Source organism: Bubalus kerabau, chromosome 6 (genome assembly GCF_029407905.1).
Source record: "Bubalus kerabau isolate K-KA32 ecotype Philippines breed swamp buffalo chromosome 6, PCC_UOA_SB_1v2, whole genome shotgun sequence".
Taxonomy (NCBI): domain Eukaryota; kingdom Metazoa; phylum Chordata; class Mammalia; order Artiodactyla; family Bovidae; genus Bubalus; species Bubalus kerabau.
Genome location: NC_073629.1, coordinates 42,799,423 through 42,811,213, shown reverse-complemented (window position 1 = coordinate 42,811,213; position 11,791 = coordinate 42,799,423). Strand labels below are relative to the sequence as shown.

Genomic DNA, 11,791 nt, shown 5'->3' with positions numbered 1-11,791 from the left:
GTAATGCTCAAAATTCTCCAAGCCAGGCTTCAACAGTATGCGAACCATGAACTTCCAGATGTTCAAGGATTTAGAAAAGGCAGAGGAACCAGAGATCAAATTACCAACATCTTTTGGATCACTGAAAAAGCAAGGGAGTTCCAGAAAAACATCTACTTTTACTTTATTGACTACACCAAAGCCTTAGACTGTGTGAATCACAATCTTGGACTTAGTTACTCTAATCAGTTTATACATGTCTGGGGCTATATCATTCATTCAAAGGTTGTGCCCTGTCCAGTCCCGTCTCAGCTGTAGCATGGAATTTGGAGCTAAAGGAACTTGCCTTAGAACATGAAGTGATGAGGATATTTAATAACATGGAAGATACCAGTGTCTGTTGTCTCCATGGAAGCCCCAGGCTGAGCAGGAGTCTCTCTCCCGTGGGCAGATACTCCAAGGTACGATAATGGCAGAGGCAGGGAGGAGCTGGACCCTGCCCAGATAAAAGATAAAGAGACCACATATTTCTCATTCTTCAGGTCAAGGAGAACTTCCTGACTACACATGCAGAAAGACTGGGGGCTAAAAAGGAGGTGGTGCCAGTTTGCACATAATAGGTGGTATCAACTTTCTCATAGGCCTCTGTACTAGGATCCATCTCAGCTAAGAGGTATACCTGTACACAGGGGAGGACCTTGAGTTATACCAAATATGGACTCAGGGCCAAGCAAAGCAAGATGACTGGCCAGAGGAAACTGGGAAGAAATGCCCCATTAAAGTGATTTTGTTGCTGTTCAGTTGCTCAATCAGATCTGACTCTTTGTGAACCCATGGACTACAACAGACCAGGCTTCCCTGTCCTTCACCATCTCTTGGAAAACTCGTGTCCATTGACTCAGTGATGCCATCCAACCATCGCATCCTCTGTTGTCCCCTTGTCCTCCTGCCTTCAGTTTTTCCCAACATCAGAAACAAATTGTAAGTCGCTCAGTTGTGTCCGACTCTTTGTGACCCCATGGACTATGGAATTCTCCAGGCCAGAATACTGGAGTGAGTAGCCTTTCCCTTCTCTAGGGGATCTTGCCCACCCAGGAATCAAACCAGAGTCTCTAGAAAGCAGGAGTTGGATTCATTCCCAACTGAGCTATCAGGGGAGCCCAGGGTCCCAACATCAGGGTCTTTTCTAACAAGTTGACTCTTTGCATCTGGCAGCCAAAGTATTGGAGCTTCAGCTTCAGCTTCAGCACAAAGGCACAGCTCTCTCTCTCTCAGCCCACCTATATTTGTCTATTCACAGATACTTTCTTCTTCCTAATAAACTCTTGTTTCACTACTTGTTTACTTGTTTCACTACTTTTCTTTTCTATGTTGAAATTTATTTCTAGAAAGCAGACAAGCCGGGGCCTTGTCACTGGCCACTTGCCTGGTGGTCCGTGGCTGGGACCCAGTGCTCACTGCCGTGGCTTGACTTCACTCCCTGGTTAGGGAACCGAGACTCTGCTTCAAGCTGCTGCTGGCCGAGGCCACTTGAGATCAAGGTCACCAATAGGACCTTGGGTTTGACGTACTTGGTCAGTGGCAGGGACCTCGCTCCTTCCCCCCGCCCCCGCCTAACCCTACTTTTCCTTTGAGTTTCTTACTGTTGTTTCTGGCTTTGGCTGCTGTACTAGGTCCTCAGTGATGTAGATGGTAAGCAGTTGTTACCAAATGTAAATTTGCGTGTTTGACGCACAGTGAGGCCAAACAAATGCTGTCATTAGGGGCAGTGAAAGGTTTATTGCAGGGCCATGGAGAGAGAAACAGGTGGCTCATGTCCCCCAAACCCCAACTCCTTGAAAAGTTTCAGCAAAGCATTTTTAAAGCCAAAGTGAGGGAGGAGTCACAGGATCTGTCATCGGCTCCTCCACAAATTATCTGATTGGTTGATGGTGAGGTAACAGGGAGGTCATTATATAAATCCTTAGGTGCCAGCAATTCTGGGAGCTAAGTACTCATGATCATCAAGTAGTTAATTTCTTTCACTTGGTGGTGGTTTTTAGCACCTGAAAAACTCAGGAAATATGCATGAAATTCTTTGATCTGGGTACTTTGGAGAGGAGCTACAGCAGAGCATATGGGGGAAGGGTCTGCCCCTGGCAAGGCCCCACAAAGTCCTGCTCAGTTAGAGTTAGGAGTACAAGAGGTTTAGTGAGGGGGTGATGTCTGTGAGAAATAAAAGGGAGAAGAAGCAGGCTTGGGCTGGGAAAGCCCCAGACTGCTAAAGAGATTTGACCTTAACGGTTAACCCAGTTGGAAGTTCTAAAGTAACTGCTACCCTCAGAGCAGTCCCATCTTAGCAGAAATGACTATGTCCCCATCTCCGTGCCCTGCTGAGTCACTGGCTGGGAGTCTCTAGGAATGAGCCTGGTCAAGATGCAAAAGCCTAGGTGAAGCTTGGGGGTGCCAACAGTGGTAAGGCGTCAGCTCAGCACAATCCTTGTAGCTGTTGGTAAGTTAATTTTTGAAGTGAGATCTGAGTTTTGTACCTTCATGGCTGCCACTGCTGCACTGTTGTCTGGAGACCCTCTTACTATTCTCTGCCCCGCTTTTTCATCATTGGGCTTATCCAATATCTTTATGATAATGTGTGCTGAAAATATCAGATAATGAATCCAGAGGCCTGGGTACTATTTGTGTTGTTTGCTAAAAAAATCTGAGACCAGGGATAATTCATGCACCTTTTCACATCTTCTGAAACCTCCAGGATCCCTCCAACCATCTGAGTTCATGATTTGTCCTGCGATTGCCAGGGTTCTACCTAGCATTCTTGCAGCTTTCTCTTCCAGAAAGTGTGGCTTTTCTTGCCTGGTCTGGGGGTTGAGAATGGTGATGCTTTCCTGGCCTGCAAATGCTCTTTGGGCTCACCTATGCATGCTGCTTTTCAGTTTATGTGGATGCATAATGTAGGAAATCTCCATCCTACCTCCTCGTGTTCACTCTTTCTAGCATATGTACTGAGCACCCATTACATTCTAGGTGCTGTGCTAGATCTGAAGGTGCCAAGATGAAAAAGTCCTAGTCCATCCTCCAAGGAGTCTAGTGGTATCAACCCGGCCAACATGCAATTGCCACGGGAGTGGGGAGGGCTGTGGGACTTCCCTGACAGCTCAGCAGTGAAGAATCTGCCAGGAATGCAGGAGACTCAGGAGATGTGGGTTTGATCTCTGGGTCGGGGAGTTCCCCTGGAAAAGGAAATGGCAACCACTCCAGTATTCTTGCCTGGAGAATCCCATGGACAGATGAGCCTGCCGGGCTACAGTCCATACTCTCGCAAAGAGTCGGACACAACTGAGTGACCGTGCATGCATATGTGCATGTTGAGGGCTGTATTTGGCCTGGGTGCTGTGGGAACTCTGTAGTACAGGTTTCTACTCAGTCTCAGGGTGGGGTGTGTGTGTGTGTGTGTGTGCGTGAAGGGAGGTTGTCTAAAGACAAAATGGATGTTGAATCCTCATGGAAGGCAGGGGTTCCTCAGACAAGGTGGTGGGAGGAAGAGCAGGTGAGGGGCAGGCATTCCAGGTACAAGGCCCACAGGCCCAAGAGTTCTGTGGGCAGAGAGGAGAAACTGTAAATATTCAGAGCATGTAAAACATCAAGTGAGAAGGAAGCCAAGTTGAAGGTGTGATAAAGAGCTCTGTGAGAGAGTGAGGGCAGACTGGAGCCACAAAACAGCTAAACCCAGCAACAACCAAGAATTGGCTTTCTCACACCTGCTCCCACACAGCGGAGAGCAGGGAGGAAAGTTACCACAGCCACACCCCAGGGTGCTTTGGTGCCACAGATCTTCAGAAGAAGGTGGGTGTTGCTGGCGAAAGCAGTCTGGAGGTGGTGGGTATGTAAGTGTGTGGTAAATTCTCCTGTCTCAGCAACATTTGAGGTGTGTTTTTCCCCTAGGCGCAGTTACAGATGTTGCTACACATTAAGGTCACGGCAGGGTACTTGAGGTTCCTGCAGACTGTAAGACGGAGCGCACTGGCAGGGGCTGAGACCTCTGGTCTCATTCAGGTGGCACCATTCACTACCTCGAGTGACACCCTGGCAAGTTGAAAGCTTTTTCAGTTTCCACAGAGCTGCTTTAGAATAAAGTGTTAGTCACTCAGTCGTGTCTCTTTGTGACCCCATTGAATGCAAAGAAATAGAGGAAAACAACAGAATGGGAAAGGCTAGAGATCTCGTCAAGAAAACTAGAGATACCAAGGGAACATTTCATGCAAAGATGGGCTCAATAAAGGACAGAAATGGTATGGACCTAACAGAAGCAGAAGATATTAAGAAGAGGTGGCAAGAATATACAGAAGAACTGTACAAAAAAGAGCTTCACGACCCAGATAATCACGATGGTGTGATCACTCACCTAGAGTCAGACATCCTGGAATGTGAAGTCAAGTGAGCCTTAGAAAGCATCACTATGAACAAAGCTAGTGGAGGTGATGGAATTCCAGTTGAGCTATTCCAAATCCTGAAAGATGATGCTGTGAAAGTGCTGCACTCAATATGCCAGAAAATTTGGAAAACAGCAGTGGCCACAGGACTGGAAAAGGTCAGTTTTCATTCCAATCCCAAAGAAAGGCAATGTCAAAGACTGCTCAAACTACCACACAATTGCACTCATCTAACATGCTAGTAAAGTAATGCTCAAAATTCTGCAAGCCAGGCTTCAGCAATACATGAACCACGAACTTCCAGATGTTCAAGCTGGTTTTAGAAAAGGCAGAGGAACCAGAGATCAAATTGCCAACATCTGCTGGATCATGGAAAAAGCAAGAGAGTTCCAGAAAAACATCTATTTCTGCTTTATTGACTATGCCAAAGCCTTTGACTATGTAGATCACAATAAACTGTAGAAAATTCTGAAAGAGATGGGAATACCAGACCACCTGACCTGCCTCTTGAGAAATTTGTATGCAGGTCAGGAAGCAACAGTTAGAACTGGACATGGAACAACAGACTGGTTTCAAAGAGGAAAAGGAGTATGTCAAGGCTGTATATTGTCACCCTGCTTATTTAACTTCTATGCAGAGTACATCATGAGAAATGCGGGGCTGGAAGAAGCACAAGCTGGAATCAAGATTGCCAGGAGAAATATCAATAACCTCAGATATGCAGACGACACCACCATCATGGCAGAAAATGAAGAACTAAAGAGCCTCTTGATGAAAGTGAAAGAGGAGAGTGAAAAAGTTGGCTTAAAGCTCAACATTCAGAAAACGAAGATCATGGCATCTGGTCCCATCACTTCATGGCAGATAGATGGGGAAACAATGTCAGACTTTATTTTTTGAGGCTCCAAAATCACTGCAGATGGTGATTGCAACCATGAAATTAAAAGACGCTTACTCCTTGGAAGGAAAGTTATGACCAACCTAGATAGCATATTGAAAAGCAGAGAGATTACTTTGCCAACAAAGGTCCGTGTAGTCAAGGCTATGGTTTTTCCTGTGGTCATGTATGGATGTGAGAGTGGGACTGTGAAGAAAGCTGAGCGCTGAGGAATTGATGCTTTTGAAGCATGGTGTTGGAGAAGACTCTTGAGAGTCCCTTGGACTGCAAGGAGGTCCAACCAATCCATCCGAAAGGAGATCAGCCCTGGGTGTTCATTGGAAGGACTGATGCTGAGGATGAAACTCCAATACTTTGGCCACCTCATGCGAAGAGTTGACTCATTGGAAAAGACCCTGATGCTGGGAGGGATTAGGGGCAGGAGGAGAAGGGGACGACAGAGGATGAGATGGCTGGATGGCATCACTGACTGGATGGACTTGAGTTTGAATGAACTCCAGGAGTTGGTGATGGACAGGGAGGCCTGGCCTGCTGTGATTCGTGGGGTTGCAGAGTCGGACACGACTGAGCGACTGAACTGAACTGAACTGACCGTAGCCCACCAGGCTCCTCTGTCCATGGGATTTCCCAGGCAAGAATACGGGAGTGGGTTGCCATTTCCTTTTCCAGGCCATATTCCCCAGCAAGGGACTGAACTCTTGTCTCTTGCATCTCCTGCATTGCAGGCAGATTCTTTACTGTCTGAGCCACTGGAAAACCAGAAATAAGGTAAATCTGACAACAATTTCAGGAAACATTCTTCTCAGAAAGTCTATTTGGAAACCTAAAATTAGCACCAATACCCCAGAAAATAAGGTCCACTGCTTTTCTAAAGAGCCTTCCTACCTTGCCCAGTCTCTTGAGTAGACAGCAATCGTTCTGGGACTCTGCTCCCTTAACCAGTAGCACCTGGGAACTCGCTAGAAATGCAAATTACTAGGCTGCACTCCAAACTTACTGAATCAGAAACTCTGGGGGCGGCACCCAGAAATCTTGTTCTTACGATTCCCTTCAGGCGTTTCTGGTGATCGCTTAAGTTTGATAGCCACAGATACGGGGTAAATGTAATGAAAATTTGCTGCACCGGTTATGGGAAAAACGAAAGCGCTCTTTTATCAGCTCTAGCAGCTGCAGCTTCTCAGTAGAATCAGGAGAGGGCGCCCACGGACCTGTCTTTGCCTCGCTCCTAGCAAAGCCTCGCGACCGGGTAAGCCCTGGAACAGTGACTTCTTTTCTGATGCAGAAGTGAATGACAAATATACGAAAAAAAGACTTCAAAAGACTGTGGTATCAAAGTGGCAGTTAAAGAGAAGGCAGCGCTCAGAGGCGCAGCTGCAGAGGGCAGCGGCGGCGGCTTACATCAGCATCCGAAAATTCCGGAAGCATCTCGAGTTGAAGCTTTTTTTTTTTTTTCCCCCTGCAGCATTTCTTCGAACCCTTTTCTTTGATACACGTGAAATTTCCGACTTTCTTTTGTTCTCCCCCCCCACCCCCCCCTACACATTAGGTTTTAGCGCCGGCAAGCTCCCGGCCTGGCCTCAAAGGCGTTATATCTGCTGCTGCACAGCCATTTCGGTTTGGCATTGTTTCTGCAGCCCTTTGCAGGGTTCACGGCCAAGTGTGAGCAGGGAATGCCCCTACCCCCACATGCCACTTCCTCATCCAGACCCGCCACCTTTAGCCGGAGACCACCTTTTGATCTCTAGTTCTGCATTAGCGTCCCCGCCTGCCTCTTTTTCCTGAACTTCAGCTCCTAGAGTCCTCGTTTTGTGTCACTCACAGCACCACCCGGTTTGGAGAGAGAGGAGGTGTGGCCAGCGCTAAACACAGCCCTGAACACTGGGGTGTAGTTGGGTAAGAACCCTAAGGTCTCCCTCCACGCTTCCCTTTGGCTCCCCCTGGCACCTGCATAGCGGTCCTTTACACTCACATCAGGTGGTGTCAGGGGATGGTTTTTGCTTAACTATCCCCCAAAGAGAAATAGTTTATCTCCGGAAAAGAAGTCATTTGTCAGAGGCCTTATTATGGTGTTTGTGCTATTAAGTGGTTTAGAAACTTTTCTGCAACCCTGTCCTGTAAATCTCATCCCAACACAAAAGTTAGCATTTTCCAAAATAGTATAAAATTCAAAATAATGAGGCTTCATTCGTCTTTTTATAAGACAGTTTTTAAAGAGAAGTTTTAGATTTACAACAAAATTGAGAGGAAGATATAGAAATTTCTCCCTTACCACCCCCCATCCCCACCATAGCCTCTGATTAACATCACTCCCTAGAGTGAAGTCCATAGTTTATCTTAGAGTTCACTTTTAGTGTTTTACATTCTATTAGTCTTGACAAATATATAATGACATGTAATCTGACATTATAGTGGCCTACAGAATAGTTTCACTGCTCTAAAATCCTCTGTTCTGCCTATTCATCTCCCTCCTTCCCCATTCTTGGTAACCACTAATTTTTTTAATGTCTATAGTTCCGCCTTTTCCAGAATGTCATATAGTTGGAATCATACAGCATGTAACCTTTTCAGACTGGCTTCTTTCACTTTGAAATATGCATCTAAGATTCTCCCATGTCTTTGCTTGATTAGTTTTTAAATGTTCAAGGCATCTCCTACTTGTAGGGGAGCAAGGAAGATGATCGTGTAGGAATTGGTGCTAGGAAAAAAATGCCTATAGATGTAAGGGAGACAAATGTTCTAACTTTAAGAGTACTACATGGGTACCACTTCTCAGTTTACCTCGAGGTACTCAAAATCTATTCTCAGCAACAAATTCAAATGGAAAATGCCCTACTGCTCCCTATAAGAGGGGGAGAGATGGGAAAAGGAAGGGCAAAATCTTTTAAGGCATGGCTCTGTGATGACAGACTTCAGGCAGTAAACTCGTATGATGTTTTGCTCCCTCGGGCCAGGTTGTGCTTCAGTTTGCAGTAAATATATACTTGAATGATGTTATAAACTGCTTGGTTATTATCTTCATTTTAGAAGAATAAGAAAGAAAATATAGAAGACGTATGTGTACTCCACAGCTGTTCTTGATTTGTCGTTATGATATAACTGAGTTTTTTTCCTTGTGGTTTTATTTGTTTTTGTTTTTCTCCAGTCCTTGACAAAGATTCTCTCCTTGACCAAACTCTAATCAGGCTTCTTTGAGCTCTTTTCCAACGAGGCCTTGACTTTTGGACTTCTCTGTTTGTCTCTTCATTGTCCAATTTTACCAAGAATCCTCAGTCAGTTTAACAAGAGTCCCCCATCCTTAATATCTGATCAGCCTCAGAGTCTAATTAAGTTCCTCATCATTTACCATCACCCTGGGTTCTGATCAGCCTGGCTGCCTTCAGCAAGAATCCTGGGGGGTCAGTTTACCAGAACCTTCTTTTACTCCTGATGTTTCCTCTTAGCAATTTTCTATCCACCGACCTCAGCCTGATTCTCCACCATAAATCTCCACTTTTTCTTGTTGTATTTGGAGTTAAGTCAGTCTTTTTCTCCCACTGTGGAACCCCCTTGCAGTGGTCCCTCAACCCTCAAATAAAGTCTGCCTTAAATTTCTCAGAAGTGTCAAGAATAAGTTTTTTTCCTTTAACATCCCTCCAAATGGACTGAAATCTGAAGCTGCCCCATCATTTTCTGAATTACAGAGAACCTGATCTCTTTACCCCTGTTTGATTTTCATTTCTAGAAACTGGAGATTAAGATCCTTTCTTTTCACCTCCTGCCAATGAACCAGTGCTTACTGCTGCATCCCCTGGGGAGTGCCTGACATATAGTTGGGGCTCAAGAAATTTTAGATGAATAGACAGCCCCAAAGCCTGTTCTCTTTCTATTGTACCAACTTCCTTTTGCATCTTGGTTCTTGTCACATGGCAGTTCCCTTTCTGGGCAAAGGTGGGGGTGTTTCCTCCTCAATAATCACCTAGGGCTTAAACCTCCTCCTGGAAATTTTATGCTGCTAGCTCAAAACACAGATGGCTTGCGCTGTGCAGCTCTCAGCACACCTCTGTGTCCTTGTCGTTGTTCATTTGCTCAGTTGTGTCCGACTCTTCATGATCCCATGGATGGCAGCAAGCCAGGCTTCCCTGTCCTTCACCACCTCCCAGAGTTTGCTCAAACTCAAGTCCATTGAATCAATGATGCCATCCAACCATCTTATCCTCCATTGTCCCCTTCTCCTCCTGCCCCCAATCTTTCCCAGCATCAGGGTCTTTTCTAGTGAGTTGGTTCTTGCCATCAGGTGGTCAAAGTACTGGAATTTCAGCTTCAACATCACTCCTTCCAATGAACATTCGGGTTGATTTCCTTTAGGACTGACTGGTTTGATCTCCTTACTGTTCAAGGGACTCTTAAGAGTCTTATCCAGCTCCACAATTTGCAAGCATCAATTCTTCAATGCTCAGCCTTCTTTATGGTCCAACTCTCACATCTGTACATGACTACTGGATAAACCATGGCTTTGACCATATGGACCTTTGTTGGCAAAGTGATGTCTCTGCTTTCTACTATGCTGTCTAGGTTGGTCAAATATTTTCTTCCAAGAAACAATGTCTTTTAATTTCATGGCTTCAGTCCCCATCTGAAGTGATTTTGGAGCCCCCAGAAATAGTCTGTCACTGTTTCCATTGCTTCCCTATCTATTTCCATTGAAGTGATCGGACTAGATGCCATGATCTTAGTTTTCTGAATGTTGAGTTTTAAGCCAACTTTTTCACTCTCCTCTTTCACTTTCATCAAGAGGCTCTTTAGTTCTTCTTTGTTTTCTGCCATAAGGGTGGTATCATCTGCATATCTGAGGTTATTGATATTTCTCCCAGCAATCTTGATTCTAGCTTGTGCTTCATCCAGCTCAGCATTTCGCATGATATACTCTGCATATAAGGAGAAGGCAATGGCACCCCACTCCAGTACTCTTGCCTGGAAAATCCCATGGACAGAGGAGCCTGGTAGGCTGCAGTCCATGGGGTCGCTAGGAGTCGGACACGATTAAGCAACTTCACTTTCACTTTTCACTTTCATGCACTGGAGAAGGAAATGGCAACCCACTCCAGTGTTCTTGCCTGGAGAATCCCTGGGACGGGGGAGCCTGGTGGGCTGCCGTCTCTGGGGTCACATAGAGTCGAACACGGCTGAAGCGGCTTAGCAGCAGCAGCACTCTGCATATAAGTTAAATAAGCAGGGTGACAATAGATAGCCTTGACATACTCCTTTCCTGATTTGGAACCAGTCTGTTGTTCAGTGTCCAGTTCTAACTATTGCTTCTTGACCTGCATACAGATTTCTTAGGAGACAGGTCAGGTGGTATGGTATTCCCATCTCTTGAAGAATTTTCCACAGTTTGTTGTGATCCACACAGTCAAAGGCTTTGGCGTAGTCAATAAAACAAAAATAGATGTTTTTCTGGAACTCTCTTGCTTTTTCAATGATCCAGCGGATGTTGGCAGTTTGATCTCTGCTTCTTCTGCCTTTTCTAAATCCAGCTTGAACATCTGGAAGTTCATGGTTCACGTACTGTTGAAACCTGGCTTGGAGAATTTTGAGCATTACTTTGCTAGTGTGTGAGATGAGTGCAATTGTGTGGCAGTTTGAACATTCTCTGGCATTACCTTTCTTTGGGATTGGAATGAAAACTGACCTTTGACCACAGGCCTTCAGTCCTGTGGCCACTGCTGAGTTTTCCAAATGTGCTGGCATACTGAGTGCAGCACTTTCACAGCATCATCTTTTAGGATTTGAAATAGCACAATTGGAATTCTATCACCTCCTTAGGTTTGTTTGTAGTGATGCTTCGTAAGGCCCACTTGACTTCTTATTCCAGGATGTGTGGCTCTAGGTGAGTGATCACACCATTGTGGTTATCTGGGTCATGAAGATCTTTTTTGTATAGTTCTTTGTATTCTTGGCACCTCTTCTTAATATCTTCTGCTTCTGTTAGGTCCATACCATTTCTGTCCTTTATTGTACTCATCTTTGCACAAATGTTCCCTTGGTATCTCTCATTTTCTTGAAGAAATCTCTAGTCTTTCCCATTCTACTGTTTTCCTCTATTTCTTTGCATTGATCATTATGTCTTTATAATAAAGTGTGTGTGTGTGTGTGTGTTATGTGTTAGTCACTCAGTCTTGTCTGACTCTTTTGTGACACCCATGGACTGTAGCCCACCAGGCTCCTCTGTCCATGGAATTCTCCGGGCAAGAATACTGGAGTGCATTGCCATTTCCTCCTATAGGGGGTCTTCTTGGCCCAGGGATTGAACTCAGGTCTCCTACATTGCAGGCGGATTCTTTATCATCTGAGCCATCAGGGAAGCCCTTAATAAACTGATAATAGTAAATAAAATGTTTCTCTGAGTTCTGTGAGCTATTCTGGCAAATTACTCAACCCAAAGAGGGGTTTATGGGAACCCCTAGTTTACAGCCTATTGGTCAGAAGTATGGGAGGCCTGGACTTGCAATTG

The 11,791-nt window shown here is 45.3% G+C and overlaps 1 long non-coding RNA gene across 4 annotated transcripts in view; it reads left to right on the top strand.

Moving 5' to 3' along the window:
- Nucleotides 1–2,064: 2,064 nt before the first annotated feature.
- LOC129655050 (uncharacterized) overlaps nt 2,065–11,791 on the top strand; it is a 157,271-nt gene continuing 147,544 nt past the window's right edge. For all 4 annotated transcript variants that reach the window (XR_008715733.1, XR_008715730.1, XR_008715731.1 and 1 more), the window contains exon 1: nt 2,065–2,470. This is a non-coding gene — a long non-coding RNA (uncharacterized LOC129655050). The remainder of the gene's footprint in view (nt 2,471–11,791) is intronic.